This window comes from Theropithecus gelada, chromosome 7b (assembly GCF_003255815.1).
Source record: "Theropithecus gelada isolate Dixy chromosome 7b, Tgel_1.0, whole genome shotgun sequence".
NCBI lineage: Eukaryota > Metazoa > Chordata > Mammalia > Primates > Cercopithecidae > Theropithecus > Theropithecus gelada.
In genome coordinates, this window is record NC_037675.1 from 76953332 (window position 1) to 76977687 (window position 24356).

Genomic DNA, 24356 nt, shown 5'->3' on the forward strand with positions numbered 1-24356 from the left:
TGCCTGTTCACAGCAATTTAGGTGTTTTCTAGCCTATTTCTTCAAACTCTTCCCACTTCTGCCCATTACCCAGTTCCAAAGCTACTTCTACATTTTTATGTATCTTTACGGATTACTCCACTCCTTGGTACAAATTGTCTGTCTTAGATCATTTTGTGTTGTTATAACAGAATACCTGAGACTGGGAGACTGGGTCATTTATAAAGAAAAGGTTTATTTACCTCACTGTTCTGTAGGCTGGGACATTCAAGGGCATGCCTGCAGCCTGCAGGGGGTTGTAGCTTTCATGCTACATTATAACATGACTGAGAAGGTCAAAGGGCAAGTGGACACATGCAAAGAGGCAAAACCCAAAGGATCTCTTGGCTTTAAAACAATCCACTATCATGGGAACTCATCTATTTCTGCAGGAACTAATCTCGTCTTGCGAGAGCGAGAACCTGCTTCCATGAGATCAGCTCATGGGGGATCCTCCCCCATGATCCAAATACCTCCCACTAAGCCTCACCTCCCAACACGACCCCCCTGGGGATCAAATTTCAACATAAGTTTAAGTGGGGACAAACTCAGATCATGTCCAAACCATAGCACTTGTCCTCAAGGCCCTAGCCTGCTTAGACAGTCTCTGAAATGTCTTCAGGGTTTTTCTCCCATTGTCTTGATGTATAGGCCTGGTTGCCTTCTGTCTGTACTAATGTTTTTAGCAAATGATTGCTTGGTGTTTTTCTCCTACGGACACCTTTTTAGTCTACATGGCTAGCCTTCAGATTTCCCAAATCTTTCTGCTCTGCTTTCTTTTTCGTTACAAATTTCATCTTTTAATCATTTCTCTCCTCTCACGTTTTACTACATGTGCTTTAAAATTGCAATACAGCTCCTTCAATGTTTTGCTTAGAAATTTCTTTTACCAGATATCCTACTTCATCACTCTTAAGTTCTGTCTTCCACAAATTCCTAAGACACTGACGCAATCCTGCCAAGTTCTTTGCGGTAGATAACAAGAATGGCTTTTACTCCAGTTTCCAATACCTTGTTCCTCATTTCCATCTGACACCTCATCAGAATGGTCTTTGCTGTCTGTAACTGTCTATATTTCTACCAATATTCTGATTAGGACCACTTCTGTAATCCCTGAGAAGCTTTAGGCTCTTCTTAAAGTTCTTTCTTCATCTGAGCCCTTGCCAGAATTGCGCTTAATACTCCATTCATGGCAGACTTTTCTCTCCTGATCCTCCAAATTCTTCCACCTTCTACCCCTTTCCAGTTCAAAAACCACTTCCACATTTTCAGGTATTTGTTATGGCATCAGACGACTTCATGGTGTCAATTTTCTGTCTTAGTCAGTTTTATGCTATTATCATAGAATATCACAGACTGGGTAATACACATTGAACAGAAATTAATTTGGCTTATGGTTCTGGAGGCTGGGAACCCCACAATTGAGGGGCCGCATCTGGTGAGGGCCCTCTTGCTGCATCATAACACGGCAGGAGCCATCACATGGGTGTCAGAGAGAATGAGAGAGGACAAACTGACTTTTGTAACAAACCCAGTCTCACGATAATGAGTTCACTCCTGCAATAATCACATTATCACCTTTCTTTTTCTTTTTTTCTTTTTTTTTTTAAGAGACAAGGTCTCACTCTGTCACCAGCTTGGAGTACAGTAGCATGATCACAGCTCACCTCAGCCCCAACCTCCTGGGCTCAAGTGATCCCCTTGCTTAGGCTCCAGAGTAGTTGGAACTATAGGCACACACCACCACACCTGGCTAATTTTTTACTTTTGATAGAGATGGGGTCTTGCTATGTTGTCCAGGCTGGTCTTGAACTTCTGGGCTCAAGCGATCCTCCCACCTGCGCCTCCCAAAGTGCTGGGTTTACAAGCATGAGCCACCATACCCAGCCACATTATCACCTCTTAAAGACCCTAGCTCTCAACACTGTTACACTGGGGATTAAGTCTTTAACACATGGATTCTGGGGGACACATTCAAACTGTAGTTATATGTAGAATTATACTTTATTTAGCCCAATGTACCCAAAATATCATTTCAACAAGTTATCAATATAATAAAGTTAGTAATGTGCTATTTTACATTCATTACTAAGTCTTTGGAAACTGATGTATATTTTATACTTATAGATGGCCACGTTTCCCAGTAAGCAATGGCCCCTAGGTTAACTAGTTGGATAAACATAACCAGCTGGATAGTCCAGGTCTAGAACAATGATAGTATTTCAGCAGTGGAAATCAGATCCTAGCAGATAAAGAAGAGCTCTAGAAAGTGACTCCAGCCTTGAGGAGGTTGTATTTGCTGGACTGGCTGATCATATGGTATCACCCAGAGAGGCTGAGAATTTCTGAAGCTGACTTGGGAGTCACAGTCATAAAGTCTGTGGTCAGCCTAGTCTTGTTCCAAAGTCATGGCCACTTGGGTATGTTGCAGTCCAGTGTTGTCATTTTGGATCTCATAATGTCAGAGGTCTTTCAAGGTCTGAGGGAAGTTTGCAGAGGTGAAGGGAAACCCTTTTGTTCATTTCTATTGATTGTTATAGCTATTGACAGCACCAGAGTGCTTGCTCACATGACTGTCTACTTTTTGTTTGTTTTTGTTTTTTTCACATGAAAGTTTTTAGTTTATTAATCTTCTCATGAAAAATCCACAATGGCCACAGATAACACCATTGCAGCACCTTTACTCCTTCAGCTTTTTGCCAGCACCAACATTGGCCTTTGCAGTCCCCCTGACTTTCCTCATTCTGTTCTTGCATTCCTCTCGCTGCTTTCTTGAGGTCTTTTTCTTCTCATACAGGCCATGTCTTGCAAGTCTATGTTTGGGTTCATTTTTCTTTGCATAATCTGGGGAATCATAAATCATGCCAAAGCCAGTTGTCTTGCCACCATCAAAATGAGTTTTGAATCCAAATACAAAGATGACATCTGGTGTGGTCTTGTACATTTTGGCTAGTTTTTCCCGAATTTCTATCTTAGGCAACTGTTGCCTTCCGGGGATGAAGGATATCAATGACCATTTGTTTCCTCTGAAGTTGTCAGCTGGTCATGAACTTTCTAGTGCCAATAGTTATGTACCGTTCATGATGGTGGTCTATCCTCAGACAGCCAGGGAGGAAAAGCATGACTGTCTACTTTCTAGCCTCCTATTGTGCATTGGAGGAGAGTAGACAAGGGCTGGGAGCAGAGAACAAGGCTAGCAGTAACTGAAGGTAGATGGAGTAGGTCTGGGACCACCCTCTGAAATGGTTATGGGGGCCATCTAGGCCATATAAATGCTGAAGCAGGGCTAGTGAAAGTGATATTGGAGTGTGGTGGGGTCCCAGTGGATCCTACCTAAAGGCAGCAGTTGCTTCAGCTCCTACCAGTCATTGATATATACAAAGCGTGACTCAGTGGTGTCAGATCTTCATTTTTTTTTTTTCTTTGAAGAGAAATCAGAAATCCAGATTTTTATGTGAAACCTGTATTTTGTAATCATGATAAACTATAAATAATATTTACCATTTTAACCATTCATAAGTGTATAGTTCAGTGACATTAAATGCATTTGCAATGTTGTGTAACCATTACCACTATTTATACCCAAAACTTTTTCGTCATCGTCAATAAAACCTCTGTACTCATTAAGCAATAACTCCTCCTTTGCCTCCCCCACCCCCCACATCCCCTGGTTACCTCTATTCTACTTTCTGCTCCTATACATTTGCCTATTCTAGGATCCTCGTAAAAGTGGAATCATACTTGTCCTTCTGTATCTGGCTTATGAAATCTGTTTTTTAAGTACTGGTAACTAATGCATTTCATTTTTTAAAAATGTATTTTATGTCTTAAAACCGCATCAGATTAAATTGCCAGTTTGAAGGTCAGGCATGGTGGCATATATCTGTAATCCCAGCACTTTGGGAGGCTGAGGCAGGAGGACTGCTTGAGCCCAGGAGTTTGAGACCAACCTGGGCAACATAGTGAGACCCCGTCTCCACAGAAAATATGAAATTAGCTGGGCTTGGTGGAGCTCACCTGCAGTCCTAGCTACTCAGGAGGCTGAGGTGGGAGGATTGCTTGAGCTCAGGAGATTGAGGCTGCAGTGGGCTGCGATTATGCCACTGCACTCCAATCTGAACTACAGTGCAAGACCCATCTCAAAAAAAAAAAAGAAAAGAAGAAGTAGCCAGTTTGAGACTTCTGGGAGAGGTTGCATGGAACTGAATTTCAGTTCTGCTTTCTCCTTCCTCGAAAAACTCTCACCAACATGTGGGCAGGTGGAAACAATGTCAGAGGCTAGTGTCTCAGCTTGGGGGATTAGCCCAGAACTTCCAAAAGTGGTTGGTGATTTGCCTCATCCATGGGGCTAAATGAAAATACAGAGGTCTGGGGCCCCACACAGACTTTCTTAACCAAACTATCTAGGAGAGGGGCCCAGCATCGGTATTCTATTTTTTTTTTTTTTTTTTTTTTGGGATAGAGTCTCACTCTGCCGCCAAGGCTGGAGTGCAGTGAGGCAATCTCGGCTCACTGCAACCTCCACTTCCCAAGTTCAAGTGATTCTCATGCCTCAACTTCCTGAGTCACTGGAATTACAGGTGCCCACCACCACATCTGGCTAATTTTTGTAGTTTTAGTAGGGATAGGGTTTCACTGTGTTGGCCAGGCTGGTCTCGAACTCGTGACCTCAGGTGATCTGCCCGTCTCAGCATCCCAAAGTGCTGGGATTGCACGCGTGAGCCACCACACCCAGCCAGCATTATATATCTTCAACTGGCCTCCCAAATGAGGCTCATGATCAGACACTTTTTGAAACCACCAGGAGGAAAGAGCAGCATGCATGGGAAGAGACTGCCTGCTTGGAGCCATATTCTTCTCAGGGCTGATTTTTTTTTTTCTTTTTCTTTTTTTGTAGAGATGAGGTCTTGCTTTGTTGCCTAGGCTGGTCTCGAACTCCTGGCCTCAAATGATTCTCCCACCTTGGCTTCCCACAGTGCTGGGATTACAGGTGTAAGCCACTGCACCCAGCTGGTCAGGATTGATTTATGATATGTTTGCTGTATGTTGGGTTCAGTGGGAAGTAGTGGGAGCTTAGGCCACTCACCCTTCAAATTGAGGGCAGAGGCTGGGCTGGGGCTCATGATTTTGATTCGCCTAAGGTACTGAAAAAGTTCCTGAAGACCTTAGGGTTGGGGAGTTGAGGAGCCCTAATGGGATATGAGCTGAAACCATGCATGTGCTCCACATCCTTTGGGTTCTTTGACATTCAATCCAGTGCACTGGAAGAAGCTCAGATTGGCCTGGCCTGGCTTCTGCCTTGGCTTTTTATTTATTTTTTTCTCTATAACCTAATCTTGAAAATGATTTTTCTTTAGAAAAGTGATTTTTCTTTAGAGACAGAGTCTTGCTCTGTTGCTCAGGCTGGAATGCAGTGGCATAATCTCAGCTCACTGCAGCCTCGAACTCCTGGGCTTAAGTGATCCTTGCCTCAGCATACAGAGTAGCTGGAACTACAGGTGTGTGCCACCATGCCTGGCTAGTTATTTTATTTTTTGTAGAATCTGGGTCTCACTATTTTGCACAGGCTAGTCTTGAACTCCTAGCCTCTAGCAATCCTCCTGCCTCTGCCTCCCACAGGGCTGGGATTATAGGCATGAGCTATCACTCAGGGCATGCCTTGGCTTTGTTGCCTTGCCAGGCATTGTTACAGTTGCTTGTTAATTTCACGGACTTAAGTCTAAGTCTTCGGTTTCCAATTTCCAGACCTCCGCTCCCTGCCTTTTCCTATTTAACCTGTCTCTTGTTACCTCCCAGCCTTGGCTCTGCTCTGACCACTCTGGCTCCATACTGTCTCCTTGGGATATACTCTTTGGGTCTAAGACTTAGGCAGTGGAGAGGAATGTCAGCAAGATGGTGGACTAGAAAGCTCCAGGCCCTCATTTTCCCACAGAAATGTTAACTAGGAAGTGGCTAAAATAACTTCTTTTGAGAAGCTATGGAAGTCAAAGATCTACAGCAACCAAGCCCACCCAACCAAGAAAAAGACATATTCAAAGCCATAGGAAATTTCATGACTTTTAAACTCAGCTTTGCCCCATTTCCTCCCCCATGCTGTGCATCCAGTCCCCAGTTCTCCTCTGCAAAATGAATACATGGAATTTGCAACATTTTAACCTGCTTTAACTCAACTTCATTTTTATACACTGACAATGTACAACACCCCTCCCAAAAAATTAAGAAACAATTCAATTTACAATAGCATTAAAAAATAAAATACTTAGGAATAAACCAAGGATATAAAAGTCAAGTGTATTGGAAACTACAAAATGTTGCTGAAAGAAATTAAATAAGATATAAATAAATGGAAAGACTGCCTGTGTTTATGGATTGGAAGACTTCATGTTAAGATGTCAAAGCTACCTAAAGCGATATATAGATTTAATGTAATCCCTGTCAAAATCCCAGTAATGGTTTTCATAGAAATAGAAAAATCCTTACCCTAAAATTCATATGGAATTTCAGGGAACCCTGAATAGCCACAACAAACTCAAAAAAGAAGAACAGCATCGGAGATCTCACACTTTCTGATTTCAGAACTTACTACAAAGCTACAGTAATGAAGACAATGTTGTATTTGGCGTAAAGACAGGTATATAGACCAATGAAATAGAGAGTCCAGATATCAACCCTTGGGTATATGGTCAAATGATTTTCAACAAGGGTGTCAAGACCATTCAATGAGGAGAAGACAGCCTTTTCAATAAGGGGTGCTGGGAAAACTGGATAACCATATGAAATTAGACCCTTGCGTTGTCAGAGACGTTTGAACAAGAGCGACTCTATCTTGAATAGGGGCTGGGTAAAATGAGGGTGACACCTGCTGGGCTGCATTCCCAGGAGGTTAGGCATTCTAAGTTACAGGATGAGATAGGAGGTTGGCACAAGGTACGGGTCACAAAGACCTTGCTGATAAAAGGATGCAGTAAGGAGGCCAGCCAAAACCACGAAAGCGAAAACGGTGATGAAACTGACCTCTGGTCATCCTCACTGCTCATTATACGCTAATTATAATGCATTAGCCTGTTAAAAGACACTCCCACCAGCACCATGACAGCTTACAAATGCCGTAGCAAATCAGGAAGTTACCCTATGTGGCCTAAAAAGGAAAGAAACCCTTAGTTCCTGGACTTGCCCGCCCCTTTCCCAGAAAATTCATGAATAATCCACATCTTGTTTAGCATATAATCAAGAAGTAACAATAAATATAAGCAGCTGAGCAGTCCATGCCACTGCTCTGCCTATGGAGTAGCCATTCTTTATTCCTTTACTTTCTTAATAAACTTGCTTTCACTTTATGGACTTCCCCCAAATTCTTTCTTGTGTAAGATCCAAGAAACCTCTATTGAGATCTGTATTGGAACCCCTTTCCAGTAATATCATTATACTATATACAAAAATTAACTCAAAAGTGGATCAAAGACTTAAACATAAAAGCTAAAACCATAAGACTCTTAGATGGAAACAGGGGAAATGCTTTACAATGTTAGTTCTGGCAAAGATTACTTGGATCTGATACCAAAAGCAGAGGTACTAAAAGAAAAGAAAACATTAAACTACATCAATGTCAAATGTTGATGCATCAAAAGATGCTATTAACAGACTAAAAAAGTCACCCATATTTGGGAGAAAATATTTGCAAATCATATATCTGATAAGGAATTAATTTCTAGAATGTATAAAGAACTCTTACAACTCAATCGCAAAAAAAACAAACAATCCAATTTAAAAATGAGCTAACAAATGTACAAATGGTCATAGCACCTAAAAAGATGCTCGACATTAGGGAAATACAAATCAAAACCACTGTCAGATACCACTTCACACCTATTTAGGATGGCTTTTATTTAAAAACAAAAGTGTTGGTAAGGATGTGAAGACATTGGAACTCTTTTGCATTGCTGGTGGGAATGTAAAATGGTGCAGCTGCTATGAAAACAACATGGAAGCACCTCAAAACAATTAAAAATAAAGTTACCGTGTGATCCAGCAATTCCACTTCTAGGTAAAAAAATTGAAAGCTGGAACTTGAACAGATATTTGTATACTCATGTTTATAGCAGCATTATTCACAATAGGTAAAACATGGAACCAACTCAAGTGTCTGTGCTTCCAGATGAATAAATAAAACGTGGTGTATGAGTGTTTGCATGTATATCTAGGTACAACGAAATATATACATATATGTTGTTATATGCAGTGAAATGTATAAAAACTTCTGGCTAACCAGCTGTGAATTGGGGGTTCCCATGACTCCTCTTCAGGTTTGATTTGCTAAAACAGCTCACAGAACTCAGGAAAACACTTTACTCGCATTTCCTAGTTTATTATACACTTTACTCACATTTCCTCGTTTATCATAAAGGATACAACTCAGGAACAGCCAAATGGAAGAGACGCACAGGGCAGGAAATGGGGATGGGGGTTGTGGAGCTTCTAAGCCCTATCCTTCCACCCTCTCAGCACCTGGATGTGCTCACCAACCAGAAGCTCTCTGAAACTCTACTGTTCAAGAGATTTTATCCAGCAGTCTCTAGCCCCCTCCCCTCCCGTCCCCTCCCCTCCCTTCCCTGGAGTGGGCAGGGGGATGGGATTGTACATTTCCAAGTTCTAATCCATGATCTTTCTGGTGACCAGCCCCCTCCTGAGGCTACCTAGGAGCCTACCTTTGTTGCCTCATTAGCATAAACTCCCTGGAGTGGGTAAAGGGATGGAGCTGTACATTTCCAAGTTCTAATCTCTGGTCTTTCTGGTGAGCAGCCCCCTCCTGAGGCTATCTAGGAGCGCTAACTACGTCACCTCATTAGCATAAACATTGGTGTCTTGGAAAGGGGCCCCTTAGGAAATGATGAGATATTCCTATCACTCAGGAAATTCCAATAATTTTTGTAGCTCTATACCAAGAACAGAGGACAAAGACCAAATAATATTTTTATTACACCACAGTTACCTGGAGTAGTCAAATTAATAGAAACAGAAAGTAGAATGGTGATTGTCAGAAGCTGAGGGAAGGAGAGAATGGGGAGTTACTGTTTAAAGGGTACAGAGTTTCAGATTGGGAAGGTGAAAAAAGTTCTGGAAATGGATGGAGGTGATGGTTGCACAATAATATGAACGTACTTAGCGCTGCTGAACTATACAGTTAAAAATTGCTTAAAAATCAACAATTGTGTATATTTAACTACCATCAAGTGAACAAAAGATACTCTGCTTTTGAGGTGTTCCCTTCTAGCTGGAATCCCTGCTCCCCTGCTGCCATTATCCACACCAGCCTTTATGCTCTGAAGAATGCATTCCCAAGCCTGTGTACTTGCTGGGTCTGTTCCACCACTGGCCTTTGTTTTCTGGTGGTTTGTCTATTTCTCCTTCTTCCTTATCCTTCCTCTTGTCCACCTCCCCTCCATTTCCACATCTTCTTCCTACTAAGTGGGAAACTTCCCAGAGGGCCAGGTATGGGCTGATGATAGGGACAGGAGGCAGAGAAATTCCAGGCAGAAAAGGGTGGGGTCCCTGGCGAGGGCCCCACCCTCAAGCCTGAAATTGCAGCCCAAAGTGAGACTTTACATCCTGGTTTTCCTGCTGGAATGTTGCCTTTTCCAAAACCACCCCTGGCCAACCCCCATCCTGTACCCTTAAAACCCTCAGGCTCCACTGACAGAGAGCAGAGAAGGAGAGAAGAAGTAGTCAGACATCAGAGAGAAGCAGCTTTACTTTAGAGGGATGGCTGGACAGCAGGACTTCAGAGAAGAGTCCAGCCAGGGACAGCCAGACCTAAGGGGAAGAATACCTTCCCACTCCATCTGCTTTCCAGCTCCCCTTCCCACTGAGAGCCACTTCTATCGGCAATAAAATCCTCTGCATTTACTATCCTTCAATTCATATGTGCCATCTGTTTTTTTCCTGGATGCCAGGCAAGAGCTCAGGATACACAAAGCTGTCACACTGGCTCTCTGCCCTCATGAAAAGGCAGAGGGTCCACTGAGCTGTTAAACACTTAAGCTAAAGGAGCGCAGTGTAACAAACACGCTCTGGAGCTTCGGGGGTCACAGGTACTCCCCCTAGATGCTGCCGCAGGACCCGCATGGAGTTTTTCTCCTGCTGGTGCCCAAAAGCGACCACTCCAGCTCCTGTACCCGCTTGCCTGGGTGCTCCCGCTCCCTCTAGGAGTTGAGAGCTGAGGGCTAAGTGAGGCACCCCGTCATGAAGCCCACAAAGGGGTCAAGGAAAATTTCCTGTTTCATGACACATCTGTCCTGTGTCTCAGAGCAAGGCCCTGGGCATAACAGCTGCTTGCAGATGGATGGGCAAATGAACAGGTTTTCACTTCCTGAAAGAAATTAAGATGACCAATCAGTTAACTGGGAGTTCAGGTGGTTGGAGAAGATTCTCATGCCTGGGTTGTCTTCTTGATGTGACTTGTTCTTATTCCTTATGTGGAAAAAGCTACTGAATCCTTACTGTGTCCCTTGGACTGTGCCAGGCCGAGGGTATTAAGAATACTGTGGCTAGATCTGCTGTGTACCCTTTGACAAGTCTCATAACTTTCATAGGTTTGGGCTTCTTTGGTAAAATAGTATTCATACTTGCTACTGCAGAAGCTACAGGAAAGGATTAAATGAGACAATATGTGGATAGCATTTAGGTAATAGTTTCTCAGATAAGAAGTGCTAAGTGAGATCAGCTGTGATGGCACATGCCTGTAATCTCAGCACTGTGGGAGGCCAAGAGGGAGGATTGCTTAAGTCTAGGAGTTCAAGACCAGCCTGGGCAACATAGTAAGATCCCTGTCTCTACTTAAAAAAAAAAAAAATACTAAATAAAGAACAGATGTTCTCAGTACCATCATCAGTAAAGGTAATCACCTCTGTCTTCTGTTGGCTCTGGATCTAGAAAGAGAGGCCAATACTGAAGCCTCTCCTAATATTACTGGACATTGCCCCAGTGTGGGTGCACTGTGGACAAGCAGGGCAGCTTCCTTAAGGTGAAGGTTGAGCTGATTCTTAATGAGTGAAGTGACCAGAAGTTGGTACACAGGGGAGGCTGGGCCATTCCAGGAAGTATCCCAGTAGTATCCTGATGGGGACTTGTCCCTTTTGAGAGCTACTTAAACTAAAAGCAATATGGCTGCAGGAAATTGGTGTAATATTCCCTGAGTGCGGTGATGAAGACTGTGGAGACTCTGGGGTGACGGAGATACTCACTGGGTCAACCCCTATGCCTGTGCACGAGACTTTAGTCTCACAAACCTAAGACTGAAGGAAGCGGGCGGGGATGAGGCGGGCGGGGGGTGCCCAGGCTTATCAGGTGTTCACAGCTATTTTCCATCTCCTGGTTCTTGATCTTTTTCCAACAATGCTGTTAACAGGATGTCCTTCCCTTCACTTGAACTACCCCCAAGCCTCAACATCAAACAGCCCTGTGTGGATTGCAGGATGTAGGTTGGAGTGCTATCAAGGATGATTAAAACAACAACAACAACAACCATAGGGTTAAGGTGATATCTGGTGTTTCCTCTTCTTTCTTTCTTGACCTCCTGACTTCTACCTAGCACCATTCCCAAGTTAACCCAGTGGAATATCTCCCCTCCCTGGATTCTACAGAGCTAAGGGCCTTTTTCTTTAGTGAATCATTCATAGATGGGAGGGCACTCTGTAAGCTCTGGTGGCCCAGCCAGACACTTCTACTTTCTGACTTGATTACAGGCATCTTTCCTTTTTCATGCTGTGCAAAAACTTGAGCTCAGCCTCTCATCCCAACACAATTCAAGACGCAGCCTTGACCCAGCATGAGGGCAGATAACAGCAGCACCATCTGTGTTTGTAGAAGCGTGAGATAGGAGGTGAGGATAGATCTTACTTCCTTCCCAGCTTCTTTGGGTTCAGCCTTGTGTCCGGAGCCTCAGGAGGGAGCAGTGTTTGCTTTGGCTCCCCTCTGATTGCTTCTCCAGAGAGGAGTTGAACACAAGTCCTTTTCGGTTTCAGGAGGCTGCTTTTGATTGCATAGCCTTGCCGGCTCCCAAAGAGAGGGACACAGAAGCTGGAGCAAGCTTGAGGGCTGTTTTTCTCCTTTTCTTCTTCTTCTCTCCCCTGGAAATTCCTGATTTCTGAACACAATGACTGGGTTGACATGGCTGGGTCTCCTTTGGTGGCTCTAGAGGTAGCTGTATGCAAGTCTATTTGCTGTGTCCATCTACTGGAAAACACAGTTGGTGAGCAGGCATGAGGCATCCATGGGTTTTTTTGTTTTGTTTTTTGAAACAGTGTCTCACTCTGTCGCCTGGGCTGGAGTGCGGTGGCATGATCACGGCTCACTGTAGCCTCAGCCTCCCCAGGCTCAGGTGATCCTCCCACCTCACCTCAGCCTTTCCAGTGGCTGGGACTACAGGCTCATGCCACCACGCCGGGCCAATTTTTGTATTTTTTTGTAGAGATGGAGTTTTGCCACGTTGCCCAGGCTGGTCTTGAACTTCTGGGCTCAAGTGATCTGCCCTCCTCTGTCTCCCAAAGTGCTGGGATTACAGATGTGATCCACCACCCTGATGAGGCATCCATGTTAAAGCACGGTTCATTCTCAGGGCTGTTTGTTTGGGGTAGCAGCTGCCTTTTGAGCAATCCAGGCCTCCTTAGACTTTTATCCCGGGCTTCCTGTTGGGTGCTGGATAGGTTTGTGGAGACACCCATTTGAGCACACCCAGGGATTCATTCCTTCTCTGCTGAGAAGCTAGACAGGAACATACCTCTCTCCCACCATTTCTGCCTAGGACACGTAGGGGAAGCCAGCAGCTGAGAATTCTCTTGATTTTCTTCCTCAGCGTGGTGGAGATCAATTGCTTCTAAAGTGTGATCCATGGAGTCTCTAGCACCAGAACCACCTGGGTGTTCATCCAAAATGCAAATTCAGGGACTCATGCCTATAATCCCAGCCCTTTGGGAGGCCAAGGCAGGAGGATTGCTTGAGTCCAGGAGTTGGAAACCAGCCTGGGCAACATGGAAAAACCCCACCTTTATAAAAAATACAAAAAATTAGCCAGGCATGGTGGTGCATGCCTGTAGTACTAGCTACCCGGGAGACTGAGGTGGCAGGATCACCTGAGCCCAGGAGGTGGAGGTTGCAGTGAGCCAAGATCAGGCCGCCTCCCTTCAGCCTGAGGGACAGAGTGAGACCCTGTCTCGAGAAAAAATAAAATTAAAAAAATAATAATAAAAAGCAAATTCCTGGGCACCAGAGCAGACCCAAGGAATTAGCTCCTCTGGGTTGGGACCCAGGAATATGTATTTTTGATTCTCCTTCCAGGGATTCTGATGCCCACTGAAGTTTGAACACTCCTGGTATAGAAGCCATGGAAGCTGGACCCAGCAGCCATATTTGGGGCCTCCAGCAGGACACCTCTCCTCTTTGGGTATCGGCTTTGTTTTCTACAGCAAGAATGCCTGCCTCACAGGGTTGCCATGAAAGCTAATGAGGCAACGTCTATGTGAAACAGCTCCTGGAACCAAGTAACCCCTCTGTAAACATTTACTGAATCCACATCTATGTTTTCCCTCTCTACCAAACTCATGTTCTACGACATTCTAGTGTTAAAAAAGGTAAACTGAGATGCAATTAATTGTTTTTTAAAGAGTTTATTTAAGTAAACAGTGATTCATGAATTGGCTGGCTCCAAACCAGAAGTGTTTCTGGATCACCTTGAGTCTCAGACCATGTCTTCTTGGGATATGATGCTGCTTGGTGCTTTTTTGAGACTCAGTAAGATTCCATGAGGCTGGGCGCGGTGGCTCAAGCCTGTAATCCCAGCACTTTGGGAGGCCGAGGCGGGTGGATCACGAGGTCAGGAGATCGAGACTATCCTGGCTAACATGGTGAAACCCGTCTCTACTAAAAATACAAAAAACTAGCCGGGCGAGGTGGCGGGCGCCTGTAGTCCCAGCTACTTGAGAGGCTGAGGCGGGAGAATGGCGTGAACCCGGGAGGCGGAGTTTGCAGTGAGCGGAGATCACCCCACTGCACTCCAGCCTGGGAGACACAGCGAGACTCCGTCTCAAAAAAAAAAAAAAAAAAAAAAAAAGATTCCATGGGAAGAGAGCAGGGCTGGGAATGGAACCTCAGAAGTCTCGATGTTGATGATTAGCTCTGTGACTTCAAGTTGCTTCCACTCAGTTATGAAGTGGAGAAGACAGTTTGGCCCTGACAGGACTCTGTTTCCTCGTCTGGACTTTGGGCATCCTGCTCTTGATCTCACTGGGTGGTTTTGAGGCTCTGGTAATAGCCTCAAATGTTGGATGTGTAGGTGCCTTGAAAATGGTGAAATATTTTGCCAGTGTTGACTTTTACTGCCCTTTCTTGAACTTAAAAAAAAAAAAAAAGGCTGGATGTGGTGGTTCCCACCTGCAATCCTGGCATTTAGGGAGGTTGAGGTGGGAAAATCACCTGATGCCGGGAGTTTAAGGCCAGCCCTTCGCAACATAGTGAGACTCCATCTCTACAAAAGCAGTTAAAAAGTTGGTTGGGTGTGGTGGCACATGCCTGTAGTTCTAGCTACTTGGGAGCTAGAAGGAATCACTTGCGCCCAGGAGTTTGACGTTACAGTGAGCGGTAATTGCAGCACTGCACTCTAGCCTGGGCAGCAGTGTGAGACCTCATCTAAAAAATTAAAAAATACTCTGGACTTGCCCTTTGACACTAGAATAAAAAGAGCTTCTCTAGACACACATCGTGTCCTGCCTGGATTAGGGGCCATGCCCTCCATGTAGAGGGCTCAGCACTCCTGCCTTTACACCAGCTCATGGTTCAGGATAAGCTCCATCATCCTTACTGTAGGAGCCTCTCTCAGAGCTTCTCAGTTCCAAAGCATTCCTCTCATCGGCAAAGAAAGGAAGCTGCACTTGCTGATTTGATCCTCTTGAGCTGAGCTGTTTGGCAGCTCCAGGAATCCTGTGGAGCATTCTGGTTCTTTTTGATTCCAGGAAACTGACAGCTTGCTAGAGAAGGGCCTTTTGCCAAAGAGTGGCAAGACGCAACGTTTGAGTCTATAGGTGCCTAGGATGGTTCTTCTCTTCAGTGTAGGAAAATGGCTATGGTGGCATAGCACAGAACTGATTCGTCCCCACCCTCAGGAGATAGGCCTGGGAGTGAGAAGCTTTATCCTAAGGGCACGGTGGTCCTGGCCCTATCAAGTTTTCTCACAGCCCCTCACAGTTAGCAAGTGGCAGTGATCAATGGTAACAAATGGGGATCCGCAGGGCTTGGAGAGCCCTGGTAAAGATGTTAGAACCCTTAGGAAGATGTTGCAGTTTCCCTTCGACATGTTTCTCTCTCCAGAATTCCTCTCTCTCTCCTTACGGAGGAAGGTTCCTCATTGTCTTCCCTCTAGGTATGGCTACCCCTGCATTCTCATGCTACCCCACCAAAAGCCATGTCCTTTATTGGTGTGCCCCCATCCTGGACCAGATCTCTGTCCCTTGCAAATTACCGACACAATCACCTGGTCATCCCATCTTTGTCTCTGTTCTACAACAAGTTCCTTGAATTCTGCTCGTCCTGAATTGCACCCCCTCCAGCCAGCTTCCCTATGTCTTTCCAGTTGACAGCAAGCAATGTGACAAATGAAAGCCAGTAAAGAAGGCTCTCCTCCCCTTGGCCTGTCATTTTTTGTTTTTGTTTTTTTTGAAGACAATGCACCATAGCCTTTATTTTATTTATTGAACAAATATTATTGAGCATCTACTCTGTGCCAAACAATGAACATTTTCACAACTGCGGATGCAGCAATGAATGAGAAAGGGAAGGTCCCTGCTGGCAATAGCCCTCTGTTCTTGTAGAGTTCAGGTTGAAGGGAAGAGAGATTAGACTATAAGCCAGTCACAGCAGAGTGGCTAATGGTGCAAATGTCAGCCCAAGTAGGAGGGCAGGTGACTTTAGAGCAGGATATTAGGAGATGTTTTTAGGTAAGCAGGTCCCTGAGTAACTCCCTAAATAACAGGGCCACATCTAATGGTGCTGCAATCTCTCTCTTTCTCTCTCTCAGATGTTATAGATGTGAGTGACTAATAGTTTTCTTGGTGTAAGCTTTAGATTTCTTTTTCTTTCCAGCTGTCTGTCTGGGATCCTGAGGCAGGATTAGTTAACTTATGAAGTTGGCTTCTTCGGAAAAAGCTACATGGGTCCCATCCTATCTATTTCTTTAAGTGCAAGCTCCAGAGGAACTGGGTTTTGCCAATGGCAGTCCATGAAGCAGCAACTCTTCCAGGGCCTGCCAGCAAGTAATTGGCAGGGTTTCACCCCTGAAAAAAATCAGAATAGGAGAGCTATTACCAGAAAGTCCATTCAGATTTAGAAGGAAACATGGGAGGATTAGAAACATTGATCGTCACGTGAGCACCCCTTTTAGGAATGACAACACGTTGCCTTGCAGACAAAGGAGACAATTATTCTCCTTTGGGCTGTTTTATCTGTCGGAAGGTCAGGGAGTGGCACGTTTGAGTTGGGGGGATAGGAGGAGGGTTAGTGTTGAAGGAATGCACAAGACTGTAGAATCCTTCTGTTGGCTGTTGATTGCTGGTGTCTGGGACAGAGTTGGTGGGCAGTCAGTGCCAAAGCATTTGAATGGCGCTTTGCACATCGCCTACTTCAAATATGAAAACTTTGGAGTAAGATTTGCATGATGTGATCTGATGTGATCTCAGCTGGCCGGGTGGTTTGAAAGACACCCACTCACTTTTCCTCCTTCCTAGCTGAGTCATGGGGAAGTTCTGTGACCACTGGCTGTCAGCACAGTCAGCTAGAGGGACATTAGTGTATTGTAGCAACAGTGATTTGTTCTGCCACTGAAAGAAAAGACAGTGGATTCTTCACTTCTCCACCCAAAGGAGACCTAGGCTGGCCCTTTGTGGAGTTCACCATGAGGACAACTCCAAGGGGAACACCCAGCCCTTAAAAGGGGGAGTGTGTGTGCCGGGAAGCTTCTGAGTTGATGATGATGGAAAGCAAGCATAAATACTGGGCTTAGCTAAAAAAATAAAATAAGGCCTTTGTCAGTGTTCCTTTTTTTTTCTTTAATCAGAAAACTTTCCTTGTAAAACTCGTTTCTTCCCCTAAACTTAGCAACTTCTCTGTTTACAGCCTAGGGTATCTCTGCTCTTCAGCTAACTTGCACCCTCAACCAAGATGAGGAGGAAACCCAACACCAAAGCAGTAGGTCAAGATCAAGGTATATTACATTATAAATCGGGTGAGAGTGAACTCCTTGTCTTGCATCTTTCTCCTCCCTTCTGAGTAGGGTGCTTAGTATGCAGCAGGTGCTCAATAAATACTGAGTGTAAGTCTGAGGGTGAGAAGTTGATTGGTTTGCATTCCAATCCCCTCCATGCCTAATCTTGGGGCACCCCAAACAGGAGGTCTTCCCTGTGTGGGGGCTTCCTTGGGTCATTTCATCTAGCATCTACTTGCTTTGGGTGGTTAAACTCCTACAATGCAGCAAACTGCTACTGTACCCAACTTGTTTACTGCAGAGCAGCCTGGAACGACTTGAGTGAGGTTTGAGGTGCAGAGTTCTAAGAGTCATTTCTTCATTCAGAAAGTATTTCCTGAGTGCCGTCTCTGTTCTTGTGTCAGACGTGGTATGGGGAAGGGTCACATGAGCAAACGTGAGTCAATGTCCCTGTCCTCAAGGTACTAACAGTCTAGTTTGGGAGACAACACACTACACAAAAAGAAACAAAACCAAGCATGATATAGAACAAGAAACTCATAAAGTGTAACTGTGGCAAAGAAACCAAACTGTAGCTGGAGACACCTCTCATCCTTGCTTCCTCCAACAGCTACACATTTGGGGACATTTGAACTACAGAATGGAGCATATGATACTGGAGGGAGTGTTGGGTGTTTGAGGGCAGTCACTCTTCTGTGGCATTCACTTGCCCATTGAGGGCTTTGGAATCAGATAGCCAAGGGTTTGAATCTCAGTTTTGCCAGGAGAAGCTGTTTTGACCTCGGGCAAATTACAGGGGCTTTCTCATCTGCAAAAACCAAACCAGAGGCCAGGTGCGGTGGCCCATGCCTGTAATCCTAGCACTTTGGGAGGCCCAGGCGGGTGAATTGCTTGAGCCCAGGAGTTTGACACCAGCCTGGGCAACATGGTGAATCCCCGTCTCTACTAAAAATACAAAAAAAAAATTAGCCAGGCGTGGTGGCACACGTCTGTGGCCGCAGCTACTTGGGAGGCTGAGGTGAGAGGATTCCTTGAACCCGGGAAGTAGAGACTTCAGTGAGCTGAGAGCGTACCACTGTACCAGCCTGGGCAACAGAATGAGACCTTGTCTCAAAAAAAACCCAAAAACACCCAAACCAGAGATGATGGTGCCAACTTCACGGGGTAGTTGTGAGGGCATAGATGAAATATCATGTAAAAAAAACCTTTAGCATGCTGTCTAGCACATAGCAGACACTTACATATTCCCCTCCTCCCTCCTGGTTTGAATAACATTTAAGACCAGCACCTTTACCTAATGAATGAGAGTACAAACTAGTACAGATGGCCAGAGCTGGAAGTTCAGCCTCATCGCTTACTGTTATGTGACCTTGGGCAAGCTACTTAAATGCCAGTTTCCTCCACTTTAAAATAGAGATTAAGGGAGCACTCCTTCTATTCTATGGAGTTAAGTGTTGCCCCCCAAAGGAAAAAATCAACAATTAAAAAATAAAATGATTCAAAGAGTATATATATTTATAGAGTGCTTTGAGCACAGTGTATCAGCTCTCATCACTATTATTATCTTCCCTAGGGATCAATGATTGCAGGCTATCCTAATTTCAGTAGCTGCTGCTTCCTGCATTTCCCTAACCTCTTTCCCCAAAAGAACTGAGGGAATCCAGGAGTCAAGGCAGGAAACCAGCATAACCACAGCTTTCAGGACAAACCCTGTGACTGGGGTGGGAGCTCTAAGGAAATCTGGAGTTGGTCAGCTGTGACCTTACTCCCGAAGTTCTCAGAGATCTTAGCTTAGCCTTTAAATCCATAAACCCTCTTCATGAGTGATTTTCCACCAACTCAATGGGGTTGTTTAGAGTGTCTTTGTCTCTGAAGGCCTGCCACCTCCTTAATCCTGAGTTGACCTTTTCAAAAGAAGCCTTGGATTTGGAGATTTCACAAATAACAGTCATATGAGCAGTCTTTGCCTGGACATTATCGGTTACCGTGGCATTTTCCTTGGAGCCGCCTGGCATTCCTGGGTGCTGGGGGCTCATTCTCATGATTAAGCTCAAGCTCTGGGTTCTTAGTTTTACAGTGTCTCGCAGCCCCAGCAGCCACCTTGGACTCTCCTTGCTTCTTTCTGGGGCATCCATAGACTCAATCCCAAGACCCCGTGCCAAACCTCAACCACATGTCCCAAGGTAGCTTGCCTGGCAGAGTGCCTTCACTGTAGCCTGGTCTCTTCCACTTGGGATCTTGGAGTCCTTGTTTATGCTCCATGTTGCTAGATCAGTTATTCACTAGCAGGTATAAACAAACATCTAAATGATGCTTGCCAAGGGGTAGAGAGCAGTATTTATAGCGACAGAATTATGGACTAGAGTGTGCAGACTTGCCTAAATAGTACCAGCTTTGTGGTGTGCACACAGCACTATGTGGGGATGGGCAATGAGTGTGGAAGTCACTTCCACATAATTCCTCAGGTGGACATGGTCCTGGGAGATGGAGCTTGTGTTAGTCCATTTTGGATTGCTATAAAGGAATATCTGAGGCTGGGTGATATATAAAGAAAAGAGGTTTAATTGGCTTACAGTTCTGCAGGCTGTACAGGAAGCACAGCGCCAGCATCTGCTTGGCTTCTGGCAGGGCCTCAGGAAGCTTCCAGTCATGGTGAAAGGCAATGGTGGAGCTAGGGTGTCACATGGCAAGAGCAGGAGCAAGAGAGAGTGAAGGGGAAGATGCCACACAGGTTTAAACAGCCAGATCTTAGGAGAACTCTTTATCACAAGGCGAGCACCAAGGGAATGGCACTAACTCATTCATGAGAAATCCACCCCCATGACCCAATCACCTCCCACCAGGCCCCACCTCCAACACTGGAGATTACAATTCAACATGAGATTTCTTTTTCTTTTTTCTTTTTTTGAGATGGATTCTTGCTCTGTTGCCCAGGCTGGAGTGCAGTGGCGCATCTTGGCTCACTGCAATCTCTGCCTCCTGGGTTCAAGTGATTCTCCTGCCTCAGCCTCTTGAGTAGCTGGGATTACAGGTGCACACCACCGTGCCCAGCTAAGTTTTGTATTTTTAGTAGAGATGGGATTTCACCAGGCTGGCCAGGCTGGTCTCAAACTCCTGATCTCAAGTGATCCACCCACCTTGGCCTCCCAAAGTGCTGGAATTATAGGCATGAGCCACCGCACCCAGCCTCAACATGAGCTTTAGAGGGGACAATATCCAAACCCATCATGCCCCTTTACATAGTAACACTTTCTCACAAGTTGTCTGTGCAGCTGAAGTTTTCCTCAGCTGTCCTACTCTGTGAATTTAACTTCAGATTAATCTTTAGGCCATAAAATCATTGCTAGTGTACAGAGAGGTATGTAGAGATACACATTTACCTAATCACTGTATCATGTAAAACATCCTTTGGTAAGGACAGCATCATACTGAATGCTTTAAAATTGCTCATTTGGGTTAATGAGCTTACAGTAATCCGATGTGTGGAAGTCTAGATTGAACACCAATGTATCTTTTATGAGGCTCTTATTTTAAAAGGATCCTCAACCATGCTTCTTAAAGTAGCAAACTTTCTCTGAGAACCTTGTCTAGACTTAAATTTCCAACCACATCTTTCCACAGTTCTGGGCTCACATGACAAATGTGCAGTGGCAATGGTGCTTTCCTGACATGCCAGTTAACTGCGGCTCATTCTTTCAACACCCATGTATTAAATAAGCACCAGACTAGCAAGTTTCAGAAAAATGGCTGACAACCCAAAGATTAGAGGAAGTTAGGGCAACGCAATCACACCTAGTGACGATCGTCAAGGAAAGCTCTGTGAGAGAATTCACGTGGTGATGGGCTCTGAAAGATTAAAAAGGGAGTAACTTGGGATAAAGGTATAGACAAGATGATGGAAAGGTTGGAATCATGACTTGTTCAATCTGGCTGGAATATAGGGGATTTATAGGGATATAGGAGAGAAGGGACTGGAAAGGAAGGTTGAAACTAGCAAAGACAGCTGTATTAGTCTGTTTTCACACTGTGATAAAGAACTGCTTGAGACCGGGTAATTTATAAAGAAAAGAGGTTTAATTGATTCACTGTTCCAAATGGCTAGGGAGGCCTCAGGAAACTTACAATCATGGTGGAAGGGGAAACAGGCACATCTTACATGGTGGCAGGCAAGAGAGCAAGAGAGAGAGCATGTGAAGGAGGAACTGTCAAACATTTCTATAACCATCAGGTCTTGTAAGAACTCACTACCATGAGAATACCATGGGAGAAACTGCCCCCGTGATCCAATCACCTCCCACCAGGCCCCTCCCTTGGCACATGGGGATTACAATTCGAGATAGATTTGGGTGGGGACATAGAGCCAAACCAAATCAATGGCCAAGAACAGTGACTGAGGGGTTTGGACCTGCTTCCTTCCTCTGAGAGGACTGACACCTTGAAGGTCTTTGAGCAGGGACGGTGGGGTCAATGCAATGCTGAGGACCATGATCTGAGTACATCGTGCAGGTTGGGCAAGAAGAGATCACAGTTGCCTGGGAGAAAGGCAGAAAGGGCCGAAGCAGGACAGGGCAGATTCAAGGAGAACTTTGCAGAAGAGTTTGGGAGGATCTGAGATAAAGTGCATATAAGAGGGCAGAGTCAAAGATGACTAAGATAATTGAGGAAGGACACGCAGATGGAGCCAGAGAAGGAAGTGAAGCAGAACCAGGGTAGGATGATGGTTTGTATGACTTCCCCAAATAAACCAAGTGCATCTTGGGAGTCCCAGTGGCCTCTGCTGACTGTCACCTTGCTGTGTGAGAGCGTGTGGGAAAGAGCCAACCTTGCAGACAGGGAGTGAACCTCAGCCTGATGAGCTAGATGGTATTTTCTTCCTCTTGTGGATTAGGAAACACACAGAGAGGTCAATTAACTTGTCAAGCTCTAGTAACTGGTAGAGCCGAGATTTGAATTGAGATCTTTCTGACCCCTGACCCTGAGCCTTTAACCACTATATTAATATGATGATGTCTCTGAGGAATGTTGAAGGAGAAAGGAGAAGAAGTGGGAGATTCATTTAAAAATAGCATAAGGCCAGGTATGGTGGCTTATGCCTGTAATCTCAATATTTTGGGAAGCTGAGATGGGAGGACCACTTGAGACCAGCCTAGGCAACATAGTGAGAGACCCCAATTGCACAAAAAATTGTAAAAAATCAGCCAGGTATGGTGGCATGATCCTGTAGTTCCAGCTACTTGGGAGGCTGAGGCGGGAGAATTGCTTGAAGTCAGGAGGCGAAGGTTGCAGTGAGCCGAGATTGTGCCACTGCACTCCAGCCTGGTGACAGAGCAAGATTTCGTCTCAAAAAAAAAATTGTTTTTAATTTAAAAAATAAAAGTAACATAGCCTAGGTATGAGGCAAGCCCCAGATTAGGTCATGAAGAAACCAAATTTGATGGAAGCCTTCAACCTCAGGGACCCTGGTGCAAAGAAAGCTGCTGGCTCAATAAAGGGATATATATATATATATATAATATTTTTTATATGTATTTATTTTGTATATATAATATATATATATATTTTTATTATTATTTGATACATGGCATTTTACATGTTTATGAAGTGTGGGACATTTTTGACTCAGCACTAGGAAGATAGCTCCTGAGAGACCTGAAATCTAAGGGAACATGTCCAGCCATACCCAATGACTGTGCCCAAGGGAGAGGAATGAGCCAATTGGCTTGAGCAAATTGGGGCCCAGCCCTAGGGGTGAGGGTGGGCTTGCGTTTGTCTGAATAGCAGTGCACATTGGGAGAGGAATGAGTTTCGGTAGGCGAGAACCTGTTTATGGAGGTGGTTGTCTCCTAACAAGAACAGGATCCACCTTGCCAGTGGCTTGGGTCAAGAGGATGAGGTGCCTGGGACCCAGCAAGAGGCTCAGATGGGGACTACCGGTTCTTTTCCTGTTCCATTTGGACTGAAGCCCTTACCACTGTGTGGACACAGAGCTCCTTGCCTTGCCTTTTGTGGAAGCTCTGGGATCCTCCCTGAATGGCCTGGCCATATTCTGGCCCCATGAATAGGTAGGATTTAGGAGGGCATCTGTGTGTTAGGGTTGTGATTCAATTGTGACTGAGGGCTTTGTGAATGGTGAATAGGGACAGTGGATGGTACAAGCGGATAGGAAACAGTGGTTCCGTGGATCTCATAGCTGGCATAGCGTGTGTGTTGTGTTGTGTAATGGGTTGGGTATGGAAATCTTACCCCAGATGCAGCCTGATGATTTTCTGGTTTTATTCTTGCTCTGCCAAATGCAAGAGCTAGAATCACAAGTGACACATCATTCAAAGTATGGCTTCTCCCTGTCACGCAGGGCCCTCAGACCACATAGACATGTTTTTACCTGTGACATTTGCTCTGGAAATGCTCCTGATTACTGACATTGCAGTAGCATTTAGAGGTCACCTTTGAGTTTGCAGAAAGGGCAAAAATAAAATAGAAAATTAAAATTAAATATCCCAGGCTGCCTCTCCATCCCTTCATTCATCACATTTTTTGTTAAATGCCCTCTATTAGGATGAAATAAACTATAGTTATAAAGCTTACCTCACTTTGGAACACTGTGTTGAAAACTCCAGCCTTGCTACCTAGAGCTGTATGACCTTGGGCAAGTCAGTCAGCCTTCTTGCATCTCAGCTTCATCATCTGTAAAATTGGGACGATGTTAGACCCCTCTTTCTGGGGTTATTATGAGGCTTGAGATACTCCACGTAAAGCTACATACGTTTTACTATGATGAGTATTATCATGTGCCAGGCTCCAGAGATCAGTGTGAGCCCTGCCCTCATGGAGCTTGTAATCTGGTTGGGAAGACAGATGTTCATTAAATGATCATACAAATATAAAATTACCTATGCAGGAACCCAAACTCATGTAAGGGATCAGAGCAACCTTCCTGAGGAAGCAGGATTTGCACTCAGACCTGAAGGATATCTGCATTGACTAGCTGAAACACAGCAGGGAGACATTCTAATCCAGGTAGGGGAGCCAGTGCAAACTCCCCGTGGTCACTTGAAAGACAGAAGGGAACTCAGTGTAGCAAAGTCCTGAGGAA

General features: G+C 44.9%; 1 protein-coding gene and 1 pseudogene across 2 annotated transcripts in view; one reads left to right on the forward strand and one right to left on the reverse strand.

Annotated features, from left to right (window-relative positions):
* FLVCR2 (feline leukemia virus subgroup C cellular receptor family member 2) overlaps positions 1-24356 on the forward strand; it is a 70950-nt gene that overhangs the window by 14499 nt on the left and 32095 nt on the right. The gene's annotated exons all lie outside the window — the stretch shown is intronic.
* On the reverse strand, positions 2630-3050 carry LOC112629305 (annotated as a pseudogene). Its single transcript, XR_003120570.1, has one exon. The product of XR_003120570.1 is annotated as a 40S ribosomal protein S24 pseudogene (transcript).